This window comes from Ambystoma mexicanum, chromosome 1q, assembly GCF_040938575.1.
Source record: "Ambystoma mexicanum isolate Mex_15411 chromosome 1q, UKY_AmexF1_1, whole genome shotgun sequence".
In the NCBI taxonomy this organism is placed as follows: Eukaryota; Metazoa; Chordata; class Amphibia; order Caudata; family Ambystomatidae; genus Ambystoma; species Ambystoma mexicanum.
In genome coordinates this window covers 580,241,692-580,256,354 of record NC_090922.1, presented here as the reverse complement: position 1 = coordinate 580,256,354, position 14,663 = coordinate 580,241,692, and the positions used below count along the sequence as shown (strand labels likewise).

General features: G+C 45.4%; 1 protein-coding gene across 1 annotated transcript in view; it reads left to right on the top strand.

The window, feature by feature from the left end:
- The window catches only part of FAM78B (family with sequence similarity 78 member B), a 386,685-nt gene that overhangs the window by 150,220 nt on the left and 221,802 nt on the right, over positions 1 to 14,663 (top strand). The window lies entirely within an intron of this gene.

Sequence of the window (14,663 nt, the reverse complement as noted above, 5' to 3'; positions counted from 1 at the left end):
ACACGTTATTGTTCCTTGATAAGCTGCTGCTAGGGAGAAGCAACAGCCCCTAGACGCCCTAGAGTCTCGGTCAGGAAGATCACGCGGCTTCCAGCTGCAGGCCTGGCCTCTTGTAATGTCGCTAGTCCTTATTACACTGTGTCTTACTCTTCCTCGTCACAGTCCTTCACCTTGGCGTGGGGGGGGGGGAGCACAATGGTCAAGGGCTGTGGCGAGGAAGGGAGATCAGTTGGCAACGAGGGGCTAGCCTGGCCGCGTTGTTCAGTTCATGCAGGAGCCACCGCGGCCTCTATGAACTGAGGGAGCGTGGCTTGGTTGAGTATGAGTACAGGAGGTCTATGGGAATGGGGTAGCGGCGCTCTCCCCATGCCCCGACAATCCCCGGCCTCTCAGTACGAGTGTTCTGGTGATGTTTGAGGAGTGGGAGGATCACACGGAGACCAACAGTTGCATAATGAAGGAGGCGCTGAGGCTGGTTTTGGGAGTCGGGAGAGGCTAGAGAACTGAACGTATTGTTAATCGAATTGCAAAAGTGCTACAACCGGGATATTAAACGTATCCCTGCTCAAAAGGGGTTTTACGCGTAGCAAATAATACGGAAGGTTGAAAAAAGCATACGTTCCCTCTGAATAACGTTAGCTCTAACAGGTTTTTCCGAGCATGGCGAGAATTCTGGAGAAAATGTCTTTTTCTGTGGCTGTAGTCTCCAGCTTTACCCGCTGCAGAACGTTTCTGATACCGAGCTAGCTGAATGTTGAGAGTGAGTCTGAGTCTCTGTGATGTTGCCTTACTGAAGGTGGGCAGGCAGGATATTGTGTGAGTGTGGATGACAACTTCTGACAGTCTGTTGACGTGCATGCAGTCAGTTAGACTAGCACCAGTGCTCAGACTAGGAACGTTCTAACCCTCTTTATCTTCTTCTCCCTTCCCTGTTCCCCACCTGCTTCTCATCCCCCCTGTAACCAGCGCGTTGATGCCTGTGGGTTTTTGTGCGCCTTACAAATACAAAAATAAATAAATAAGAACGCATCATTTCTTTCCCAGCGTTGGAGATGGTCTAGAGACTTCATTGTCCAAACATTCTCATAGAAAGGTTATATTGGCGTAGGTTTTTGTTTTCCTTCATGTGGTTCTGTGGATATCCAGATTCTGACTAGATTTGACTGCAGATAGACCCAATGGTATAAGACAATTTTATGTCAGGCACAGAGTTTTTGCATTACCCGTCTCTTACATTTATTTACACATCAGCATGAATTTTGCAATTTTAATGCACAACTTTTCTCATAGACTACATACCCCATGATCATTTAGCTGAAAGTCCATTGGTTGGAATGAGGGGCACCTGCCCCTAAAATCCGCTGCAGGGTTCTCCTTACGGCACTGCAATTTCTGTACAGCTACATAATCCGATAAGTACTTTCTATTGTATGCAGTCCAGTAGTTCAATGGTAATGCTTTGAACTTGCTTAAAGTATCTATTAGGCAGGCCGGTTTCTAAGACCGGGCAAACCAAGCAACGGCCCGGGCCACAGGTGGTGTGAGGGGCAGGGTGCAGCAGCGACAGGCTGTTAGATCTCCAACGTGAAAGAGAAGTGAACCTTTCATTAAGAGGCATGCACCTCTACACATGAGGATTGCTCAGGGGCAACGCGCTCGCCTTGGAAGCAAAACGACGCTGAGCAACAAAGGTTCGATCCCCGGGTACGCGCATAGAAACCTCTGGATATTAAGCTGACTGAGGCAGGAGACAATAGCCTGCTCTGCTGAAGTCCATCTGCCTCCCCTGATGCAGCCAGCAGCTTCATACATTACTAGGGTGACCAGATTTTCAAGTAAAAAAACGGGGACAGCCAACAACATTAAAGAAGGACAAACATTCACCCCTGTCCCCTTAACCCGACCATCCCACCACCTGCTCCCCAATTTCCCACAGCATCTGCATAAAAATGGGTCTGCTTTAAGTGTTGATAAAAGCACGTAAATAACAAGCATGATACATGTTGGGTAATACTGATTGAATAATGTGTTTTAATGTTATAATTGTACAATGAACTTGATTGTTACTGGTATTTGGTGTGAAAAGTTCTGAAACTCAACTATGACACAGTTTAACTGAAGAAAAGCATGTACAAATGAAGAACAAGGATGGCTTTTCTCTGTTTTGACATTACATGCCTTGCTATGTGTTTTCCTCCTGGCCTCTGCTTGGGGTGCACACAGCTAATGCATAAACTGGAACCTGCAAGGTTGTGGGTTCGAGGCTATCCTAAAATGGCAAGTTTCTTAACATCTAAAAATGTTTATTTAGTTGATAATTGTTGGTGATTAAAAAAAGGGACTGTCACTCTCCCTCTCCCCAAAACCAGGAGAGAGTTTTTAAAACAAAAAGCTCTCGCGACAAGGCGTCTCACCCTATACGTTGCTCACAGTTTATTTTAAAGAATTCACCCACCTCCTAAATTAGCATCTTTTGGGGAAAATGTGCATCCTTCAACTGCCCCACAACCTTGGCAGTGTGACACTAGCATGCCATTACTGAGGATTGGGGCGTACAGTGGACTAAAGGAGCTTCTTTTTGCTGGCTTAATCAAAAGGGCCAGAGACTGCCTGGAGGAGTACGAGGTTGGGAGGCGGGGTGGGTAGGGTCCCAGGACTGAAATAAAGGGCAAAAGGAAAGCTTAATATATGAGGAAGGGAGGAATTGGCATTCATGAATGGTTTTGTAGAAGGTGACAAGGATAATGCTCTTGTGTGTTGGATATTTTAGGGTCAATCAAATGAGCGACTCCATGTCATCTGAACACGCCCATGGTTTCTTTAGAAAATTATTTTTCTGATATGTTAATCAACTGAAACAAAAAAACAGACACAAACTCCCAGAATCCACTGATCTGTCACAAGAAAACCAGGCTTGGAGAGCATATGTTCAGATAACATGGAGTCACCTTGTCAAACTATGCTGTTTTTCTGTGAGGCAAAAACAAAAGATTTTAGTTGGGGAAAATAGGCACTGTTTGTACCCATTATGTGTGTTGCTGCACTTGCAGGGGGCGGCATTTGGAATAATTGAAGGTTTGAAGGATGCAGTGCTTCCTTTATAGGGGATTACTTCCTTTGTTTGGTGTTGTATGTGTCCAAGAGCAATTTTGAGTGTGATTATTTATGTTATTTACTGTGAAAAATTGTATGTCTAAAGGTAGAAAACAAGCATTAACAAAGCCAATAGTGTTGGCTTGTGGGTAGTGAAGATGTGTTCTTTGTTGCGTCTGTTGGCATTGAGCTTGCATGCCCGTGTACCCTCACAATCTGCCTAGTGTTACAATCACATTATTTGATAGGTTTTGCCAGGATATTATAACAAACAACCTACACTTTTAATTGAGAGTGAAATATTTTAGAAAATATATTACTCAGCAGCAATAGATGCTTTTGCAGCAGCACCATTACGGCGAGCGCCCTTCATTTAGACAATGAATATAAACATGGGTTAGTGAAAACGAATTCCTATTTATAATGTTTTTGTATACTTTGTCTACTTATTAAGTTTAGGTACAAATCGATAAACTGCTATTTAAATTGCAGTGAGTGGTATGATTTCAGAGCGGGAGTGCAGTGCGGGACAGCAGTTGAGCAGCAGCGCGAGGGGGGGGGGGCACATATTCTGGTGTCTCGCCCTGGGCGCCATTTTGTCCAGAAACTGTATGGGTTTAATATTTGTGTAGATAGCAGGAACGGGCCATTGTGCTGGCGTCTTGCTTCGTGACGGCGGTGCTCACACTCTTTCGTTTTCTATAAGCATGGTCGGTTGGAAGCGTACCCCGCAACATGCATTATTAATTACAAACTTTCGGTTTTCCTGGCTTGAGTCAGATAAAACCCTGAAATAGGTATCTATAAATATGCATTCACTCTCCTGAGCCCTCAGACTGCAGAAAGCTCAAGAGCAGCAGTCGGTATGCAGAGGTCGAAGTGGCCAGGAGCGGTCGGGTGTGGTGCTCCTATACTATTTATTTTTAAGTTTCACTGTCCCTATACTTTTATTTAAAAAAGAACGCGTTCTGGAACAGTTTAGTTTTAAAATGAAAGTGTGGGAAGAAGTTGAAGCTTGCACTTCAGTGCACTGCACTGAACATTCCCTTAAATAATAGGTGTGTTTTTTGGGGGATATGAATTGTGTGTGGGAGGGGGCGCAGCGATGGGGTTTGTTGAGAGTGGGGGCAGACCAGCAGAGAACATAGTTCCACTACTTCTTTTCGTACACTTCGACCACTGCTGGTATGGCAGAGGAAGAGGTAGCAGTTCCTTGAAAAGGCCTATCTAATAACTATACACCAGATAAAAATGTTTGACTTTGTCAATGTTTGTTTTTAACACGACATTAGTGCAAGGAGCAGACATAAATCAAGTGGTCGAAGGCACACTTGGTTTGAGACATTTTTATTACAGTGGTAGAGTCTTTATGGCTGCAAATAAGCCATTACCTCTCAGCAGACTGTTCAGAAATAACACTGGCAGGCCTAAATTCGACGTCACTGCTTGGCAGAGCTCCTATGAGGATGTGCTTGGGTGGGAGGGGCAGATGTGGGTGGATGTGGCCATAGTGATTAACATGACAATTTGCAGTCATAAGGTGGGTAAGTAACCAAACACACATACATTTTGTGTTTCACATATCATCTCCCTCCTAGCTGTTTTCCAATGCAATAGTTTTGGCCTATAGGTGGTGCTTAAGCACTACCTTATACCCCAAACTAAAAAGGAAACATCTTCACTCTGTGGATGAATGTGGTGTGGTTGCATCTATGGCTGATCATCCCAGGACAACTGAGAGAGTGGCTCCATCTAAGAGAGATACATTCCCGCAAGGACTCTATGAGGGTGAGGACACAAGGCCAGCCAAGAGAGCAGGCAAGGGCCCTGTGGAGGGTCATTAACATGTTATGATGTCCTAGAGAAACTCGCTTCTAAAGATCCAGTGCAGGGACTGATAGACCCCCATTTGCTGGGACCCCCATCTGGGACTAGGTGCCCTTCTGGGATATCTAATATCCGAACCATCATCAATTATTCTTCGCTTGTGCTAAGAGCAGGCAAAGGAATGGGCCTATCTGTTGTTCTGCCTCCCCGCAACACAATACCTATACCTGGCATGCCCCCCCCCCCCAACACGAGATTTGGCATTTTTCCAGTGAATGGACACTGGGTGCGGGTGACATTGTGGCAACTGTGGTGGTAGTTTGAGGACAGGTGGCACTGTCACGAGACAGTTTATGTTTTTCGTGTGAAGGGGCAGGGAGTGATGGGGGCACCGTCTAGGGCAGTATTCAGCCGGGCGGGAGCAGATTGCGCAAATGATGGAAAAACTTATTTTGGGGGGGGGAGAATCTGGGTCTCCCAACGTGTGGCGAAATAAGGGAACCATAAATAACCAGCCATCTCTTTCGGCTCCTGCTCCCCACTTTGAGAACACGATTACAGTCTAGTGACTACCTGCCACGGGGAGTAAACTTCGGTTCATCACAGCGAGGGCCAGTGGCTTCCCGGCTTTGTAGATAACAGATTGTACCTTCTAAGTCCATTGCACTCATTTCATTGACTCTTTAATCTTTAAGAAAGGCAGAGGCACCCCTGCTGAAATTCCAGCATATGCATACAAGATTCACAAACATCTATGGGACCCGACATACATATGCAGTGGGTGCCACGGGACAAACCCACTTAATAGGTAGAAGTAACTATGTTCTCTTAAGCCACACAGCAGTAATATGCATGCAAAGTAACTGCTCCGAATGAAGATTTTGAACTAATGCAGAAAAACGACCACCTACTTTTCTCACCTGACACCATTACTTCAGAGCTATACAATCTTGTTCTCTGGAATTTTTACCACGTGCCATTTCGCATTCCTGTATATGTTATACCTGCAACTCTTCAAGTACCAGAATGAAATGTGATGTGAGATGGTCAGGGATGGTTGATTATTTCACACCCGACATGAGACAACCTCAGAATTCCATAAACTACACTGCAGGTCTTAGATGCACCCCAGAATACCCTGTGTCATAAACCCACCTGCTCGTAATCATTGTTAAACCCAGGTATGTGCCTTGTTATGCACATTTTTATAATTACCCCCGCAAGCAACATGGGAAGAATTGTATGGGGGTGTTGGCTCTAGTCCTGGAGGAAATATTTGCCGGGTGCTTGCGAGCTAATGTGTGTGTAGTTTTGGACGGAGATTTTAATGCAAAATATGGGAGTGGTACAGTCGATAATTTATACGACAGCACTGAATATTCGGTGGTAGGTATTCCCTCCCCAGTTATGATGGACACTAGGCTCTGTGCGGAGGGGATGCGTCTTTGGCATTACCTGCATGAATGGGGTTACGCTCAACCAAAGGCTGGTTTTGTGGGGATATCCCCGGCAAAATCACTTTTTCCTTTGCAAGGGGAAGCTCGACGATAGATTATTTCTGCGTATCTGTTGAGCATTAGGGACTTATTAACGGGTCTGGGGTGCTGGACGATATATGCAGCGACCATTACCCTATCAAGCTGGAGATTAAGTCAGTGTCACAGATGGACAGGTCCAAGCAGGTTTACCATCCAGAGGTATCTCTGGATACCTCGCGGCACAGACTTAAATGGAGGCAGGACAAGAAGGAGGAACTGTTGAATTGGGCAGAACTGTCAAGTTCTTGTGACCTAGATAATTTGTTGTCAGGGAATACGGAGAATATAAACATCTCGGAGGAGTTTGGTAGGCTGCTGACACACATTTCACAGGTTTTTACATGTTGTTTATGAAAACCAGCTCGGGAGAGAAATGGGGGGTCGTTTGACCAGGATTGCTCGAAAGCTAAGACAAATCTTTTGGTAGCACTGGGGAGCAGGGGTTTCTCCAGAAATGCCATCACTGGGGCTAGATGCCATTATAACAAATCTCTAGCAACCAGAAAATGGGTAATCGAAGAAGAAGGTTGAAAAGCCTCGGTGGTGGCCGCCAAGAATAATGATTCCAAGCTGTTTTGAGAGATTGCGCAGAAAGGTCCATATTTTAAATATAATCTAGACACCCCGGTCAGTACGGTCACAGAGATGGCCTGGATGGACCATTTTTTCAAATCTCTATTGCGCAAGACATATAGTCGAATCTGAAGGCTTAGTGACCATGGCCAATACGGGATGTAGTGAGGAGGCGGGCTCAGAGGCACCTATTGTGTTCTCAGTAGACGAGATAAAGAGGGCAATCGAGCAACAGCATTGTAATCATGCCCCTGTCCCGAATAATGTCCCAATGGACTTGTTTGTCATGATATGATAGGTTATTTATAACACACTTAATACCCAGAGGTTTCTAAGCACTGACCCAGGGATTTAACCTGTGGTGCTTCGTGTCGTTTTGCTTCCAAGGCGAGCACATTGCCCCTGAGCTATCCTCCCAATGGCGCTGAATCTATGGGCTCCTATACTGACACAAGGGTTTAATGAAATCTGTGCGGGTGGGCCCATTCCCCAGTCATGGCACATGGCAGTTATCTACCCAATTTACAAAAAGGGGGCACGGCCTGTCCAGCCTCATAGAGACCTATATCTCTCCTGGACTCTTTATTTAAAATACTAGGTCGTGACATTCTGGCCCGACTGGAAGAGTGGGTTGCAAGTAGTGGAATTCTTTCTCCGGTCCGGCTCGGCTTTAGGCCAGGGCTGGGCATGGCAGAGCAGGTTTTGAATCTTTATTTGGTAGTGGCGCATTCTCTTTTGTTGAAGGAGAAGCCCATCTACCTAGCATTCATGGACCTGAGCACCGCATTTGATAAAGTTAATCGCACTAAGTTGTGGGAGATGCTCAGGTCCATGAATTGTCCGGGATCGCTAGTAGATCTTTTGGCCAGGTTACATGGTTCCACAAAGGCCTGTGTTAGGAGTGGTGTAAATGGGCAATGTACATGCTCATTCCCTGTCCAATTGGGGGTTTGGCAGGGATGTGTGCTTGCACCTCTTCTTTTTGCCTGTATGAGATTGGGCTCCTTAACCACCTGCTAGGGTTTCTCCTTTATGTTCCAAAACTGGCAGGACGATCAGTACCAGTACTAGCATATGCGGATGACTCTGTCTTGATGGCACGCACACCAAGAGCTCTGCAGGCACTCATTTCGGAGTATGCCAATTACATGGAAGGACTTGGTAGTTAGTGAACGCAGCAAAATCCGCAGTGATGGTTTGTTGAAAGGGGAGGAGAAGGATACATTTCAAGACCATGTATTGCGGGAATACTGTTATCCCAAGGGTTGCATTTTTTGATTACCTCGGGTCAGATTTTCGACAAACTTTGGTGCTAAGGCTTATGTTTTAAAACAAGCCTCAAAGTTTAAGCAGGCATTGGGTGGGGTCTCAAGGGCTATGAGCATGTTTAAGGCTAAACCAATCGCCCTGCTGTTCCAGCTGTACAAAGGGAAAGCAGTGTCTGTGGCCAGATTTGGAATAGAGCTGTGGGTTCATTCACCTGCCAACATCGTGCAGTCCACGGAGAATCCAATTTTTAAGGAACTGTTGGAGTTGCCCACCTCTGCCCCTAAATTTGGTGTTCACATGGAGCTGGGTTGCACTCTAATCGAGGATATAATCTCCCTGCAACCGCTATTACATTGGCTCAGGTTATGGGGGAATGACAATGCCACTTTAACCCAGGAACTGATTATTTTCTTGTTAGAGATGAATTTGAAAGATAAGATTCCGTGGCTGTATAAAATCAAATTACAGCTGAGGGGGATGAATTTGATGCATTTGTACCCCCCGAGTAGCACCTTATCCTGGAATGAGATAAACCGATGGGCTATAGGCCTGTACGAATCTGTAAGACTGAACAGGGAAGGCCTAGAATTCCCAAAGCCCAAGAATCGTGGTCTGATGACCATAATGTCTCAGGGTGTTCAAGTATATCTGCTCTGGGCTGAATCCCCAACAGACCATTTACTTTTGTCACAGGCTCGGTTCAACTTTATCCAAATGAGGGCTGTGGTGGCTTAGCTTGGTCCGGGGGTGGTACAGACCGATCCTGCCCGTTATGTGATGCTCCGCATGAGGATCTAGCCCGCTTGATCTTTTTTTGCCCTATCTACATGACATACAGAAGTCATCTCATTCCACCAATACTGCGGAACAGGGCTTTGTGCAGTATCGGCCAGCACTGATATACCTACTGTGGGCAAATTCACCCTGTGTGGCCTGGTCCTTACTCTTGTTCTTGAAAAAAGCTTTGTATCAAAGGAAATGTTTGCTGCAGACATTGACCCGTTATGAGCTAACTGACAATATCGAATGAAATGCATTTGTAGTGCCTCCTGGTTGTTTTAATACTGCTTTTATGGATGTATATTTACTGATTCTCAAATTTTGGATATTTTTGTATTATGCACTGTTTTTATGGATTTTCTATGCATATCCAAAATAAACTTGATGATATGCAAAACATGTACAATATCCGCACACCAAAAAACAGCACTAACACCTACTATGAGCAGAGACTTCTGAGAAAAGTTCCACTGCTATACTACGGGGCGACTAATGCATTCATTCGTTAAACTGCTTGCCACTAGAGGTGCATTTGTGAAAACCACAAGTGCTGCAGAAAAGAAGCCCTGTTCGATGAGTCGGTAGGGCCCTTTTTAATACCCTTTTTAATACCTTTTCAAAGGACTGCTTCCCAGAAACTTCACTTCAAAGTCCCAGACTATGCTCATTTAGTGTTGGTGAAGGATCGGTTCTCCAACTCCATGCCTCAAGGGCTGGAATACTGCCGGGTTTTCAGGATATGACTCATTAAAATTCATGAGGAAAAATGTGCATGCATTTAGAATAATTGTTTGGAAATGTATCTCATGAATATTTATGAGGGGTATCCTGAAAACCCGGCATGGATCCGTCCCTCGAGGCCTGGAGTTGGACAACTGAAGGCCTTCCGCTTTTTACCCCTTGGAGAAAGATGAGTGGTTTGGGGTGAGGGACAGCAGTCTTTAGCTACTGATGAGAATAAAACAGGCCTTATAAATTAACCTCTTACGCATGTCACAGAGCCACTAGCAGCCTAAGATCACTCCAGGTCCAGAGCTCTCAGGCTATGATTGCCAATTAAAGTATAGGCGTGCATGTTTGCTACATATAAGTCCAATGTCATTTTGTCTTATAGCGTAGCTCCATTTCATGCAGCAAATGCAACTTGGCGACTGCAGGGCAGAACTCTGGAAAGTCCTCTCTCTAGTCGCCATCTGCTTTTGTTGGCGTTCTGCTTTCCCGCGCCTCTGGTGACCCAGCGCGAGGCGTGAGGCTTCTCTCCCCTCCCCCAATCAAAACAGGGGGCAGTGGCGTGTGCTTTATTTCTCACTTTCGCTTTGAATGTTTGACACCTTAACGGAAAAGACGAGAACGAGGCACACACGTTTCCTTTTTTTTCGCATCCACGGATGGTATTAACAGAGCTTAATTTGAGAAGTGGAGAAAGACTGCTGCGCTTTTTACATTTCAATTCGTAGCCGGGCAGACACGCAACACTCCCGCCAAGAAAAAAGGATTTTGTTTCGGTGAGGACAGGGAGGAGGGCAGGGTTGGACTGGGAACCACAAAAGGCCCTGGACATAATGTTCAAAGTGGCCCCATGGTAAACACTTTCGGCAAGCATAACCCTTTTCCTATGAGAACCTTTTGAAATAAAATAGGTTACCACACGAAATGGGCCCAGGGTGCAGAGGCCTACCAGGAAATCTCGCGAGTTTCCCTATATGTCAGTCCACCCCTGAGGACTTGGCATGTGTTTTCACTGTGCAGTGGCTCAGCACTTGAGCTGGGGTAACTAGCCACTGTCCCCCAGCTGGCCCGAGCTCTACTTCGCTCGCCATCTCTACCTCTACTTGGCTGAGCACAGAGTATGCAAAGGCGCAGTGGTGCATTGTATTGACAAGGCATTTGTGAGTAACACAACAAGCCTTGAAGGCATCCTGGCCAAGTGCCCCATTCCATTTGGCATCTAGTCGTCAGCCCTTTTTGTTTCTTTGCATTTTACGATGTCTATCCTTGGGTTTCCCCAACTATAAATCCAGGACTTCTAATCCCAGAATGCAAGGAAAAAAACACCACGTGACTAGCATCATCTAAATGGAATGGGGCGCGTTGTCCTGAAGGCTTGCCAGGTGAAGGTAGTATTGATGGGAAACTAGTACATTAACATGAGAGTTAGTGAGATAGACTAGCAGGTTTTTTTTTTTTGTCGGCTAAGCATGAGCGAGCCGGCACAGGCAAAACTCGAACCGTTTGGATTTCAGTTGGATGTTTTTTTTTTTGCGCTTTTCATGAGGTTCGAGCTAGGTGGCTCAACCAGTCTCAACCCCACGTCTACATGAAGGAGCAAGCGCAGAACGTGGGAGAGTCGGAGGACTGCGTTTGCGGAGGCGCGAGGAAATCCATTGAGCTCACGGTAGGGATGGGAATTTGTCTAGATGGTGTAGAGAATGCTTGTAGTGAAATTCAGGCTGAAAATCGATAATAGGGCCTACCTGAAGTTAGGGAAGAATGGGGGTGAATTTGGGGATTGGAGCATTTTTGTTGTGGGTGGCAGGGGAGCACACATGCCAATGTATTATTAACATATGTTCTTTTTGTATGTCAGAGAGAGCATGCCAAAGCATTATTAGACACCCACACACCATCATTTTGTAGGTGGAAATGGAACATGCCAATCTGAATTAGTTACACCTTCATATTATAGGTGGGGAGATCATGTCAAGACATTCTCAGACGCATGTTCAGTTTATCGGTGGAGAGGAGCACGCCAGACCATTGTTAGGTGCATGTCATTTTTGTAGGCAGGGAAGAGAAACGCCAATGCACTCTTACCCACATACCCTTGTATAGGTGGAGGCGAGCACAGCAAAACATTCTCAGGCACACGTCATTTTTGTAGATGTAAATAGAACATGCCAAAGCATTTGTTGTCACACGTTCATTTTATAGGGGGAGGAGGGAGCACGCCAAAACATTCTTAGACAGACATTTATGTCATAGGGGGCGAATATGTCAAAGCATTCTTATGTCAAAGCATTCTTAGGTGCAGATGAATTTTTCGGGGCAGCGGAGAAAGCATGCCATGCATTCTTAGGTTCATGTTCATTTTATAGGGAGCGGAGAAAGCACGCCAAAGCATTTTTAGGTGCACATAATTTTAGCGGCAGAGCAGAGCATGCCTAAACACCCTTAGGTACTCGTTCATTTTAGAGATGAAGAAGAGAGCATGCCAACACCTTCTGAGGCACATGTTCATTTTATAGGAGGAGGTGTTCAGACCAAAGCATTCTGAGGTGTACATTCATTATATAGCTGGAGGAGAGAGCGAAATACCAAAGCATTCTTACACACACCTCATTTGTGCGGGTGGGTTATCGAATACCAAAGGATTCCTAGTCATGCTTCATTGTATAGGCGGAGAAGGTGAGCCTGCTGAAGCTCTTCTATAGTCTGCTTATTACACTACAGTCGAGTTACATATATGTCATGTCTGAATCTGCTGCAATACCCAACCGTGTTAGGGAATGGGGTCGGAGCTGGTGGAGGAATGTATCGTTTGGCCGTTTTCACCAGCGGCAGCCATACGCTTTGGAGAAGCTGAGATAGTGCGTCGTCCACCACGATCAATCCATGGCCACAGGCCACTGGTCTCCCCCTCTGCAAAGAACAGTGCATATGCCTCATACGAATCAGGAGCAACGGCACGAAGTGTAATCTGTATGTACCATTGTCATGCTTGCCATCGGCGACGGAGGAAGGCGTTCAGGAGGAGGACATTGACCTCCCACCAGCCGAGCTACAAAAGAGAGAAGAAATGGGATCACCTCAGGAAGAAACAAAGCAATCCACAAATGATAAACACAAGGGGATTCCCAAAAGGATTCCCCAGCACTAGTTTCCTTGGAATCATACGACAATGTGGAACATGGCAAGGATTATACACCATCCCATGATTCCATAGTGAGACATCTTTGATGGTACTATAGCTAGCGAGAGAGAGCCATTGAGTCAGAGCAAGAGGGTGCAGGCATTGGCAATGCCCTAGAACTATTAAGTTCAAGCGTCATGCAAAGGAAGATAACTTCAGATTCTCGCCATGCTTCAGTGTCTACAGTCTTTTCCAAAGATTACCAGAAAAGACACATGATTTCTCATCTTTGGAGACTGTCACATCATCTCCGCAGTCAATGATATCAACAGAACCCAAACAGCCTGCATGGCAAAGTTCAATAAGCAGACCGCAAGAAGAAGGAGACAAGATCAGGGTTCATCTGTGCTCCCAAAACAAGTGTGGTGTGGAGTTATTTTACAGCTGAAAAACAACAACCACAGATTGCCAAGCATTGTGTAAGGGAAGCAAATAAGCAATTTGTGCACCTTTTCCACTTGGGCAGACATGAGACAGCATCGTTTATATGTTTGGCAACATGTGGGCTTAGCACACTTATGCGCCACCAGCTCCCTCCATTACCCGCACAGAATCTTGCCAATAAATAGCTTTTTAGAAGCCCTTCCAGAGCAACATTTTGCCATCTTGCCATTTGGCCTTCTAAAAACCTATTTTGCTTTCAATCTCATTCCCCCGAAGCTACAGTTCCAGGGACCTTTGTGCCTGTTAAAAAAGTAAGACAAACAACATGACAAACCTTGTCTCTTTTATGACAATCTTGTAATGTTGGCAATAGATCTGCTGACCTACTCCTTTTAGGGGCGAGCAAAATCAGCATTGCGGTTCCAACGCCACTGAAATTTCGCCCAGGTGTGTGTAGTTTCACGCACAGCATGGTGTTTTGTTACCATGTTAGTTTCGTGTAGCATGACGAAAAACTTAGCACAGGTGTTTTTTTTCTCGATCCGTATTCATTTTGCGCAGCACTACAAGAACATTTGCTTGTTTTGTTGATGAATGCTAGATTCGGACTGGGTAACGAGAAACTTTGTGCAGGTCTTTTTTCGATCCCAGCTAGATTTGCGACACAAGAAACTTTGTGCAGGTCTTTTTTCGAACCATACTAGTTTCGTACAGTGGCATGAGAAACTTTGTGTGGTTCTTTTTGGATCCGTGGTAGTTTTGTGCAACGTTTTGGTTTTCAGCAATCTGTGCTAGTTTAGAGCAGCGATATGAGAAACTCCATGCATGCTTATTTTAGATCGGTCCTAGTTTTTCATTTCGGCACGGGATACTTTGCATGTTTTTTTCGAACTGTGCTAAGCTCCCTCATTGGCACGAGAAACTTCTTGCCTTTCTTTTAGATTTGTGTTAGGTTCAGGCCGCAGCATGAGAAAACTTTGTGTTGCTCGTTTCTGTTCACGAGCTGGCACGAAAAACGCAGGTGCTCTTTTCGATGTGGTGGAAACAGCGGATTGTGGCAAAACGGATTGAAATCTTTCAGATTTCACTTCTGCAGCTGGCAGAACAGAATTACACAATTTCGCCCAGCCCTACCCCTTTATCGAAAACATGAGGCTTCCTGCTGCTCCTTGGCCTGGTGGATCCCTGTTGGAACTATTTCCTGTGCACTGCAGTCCCATGCCTCTACAATCATATTCTAGAAGCAATGGGAATGGGATTGGACCATTCTGAGGGTAGATATCATCAAA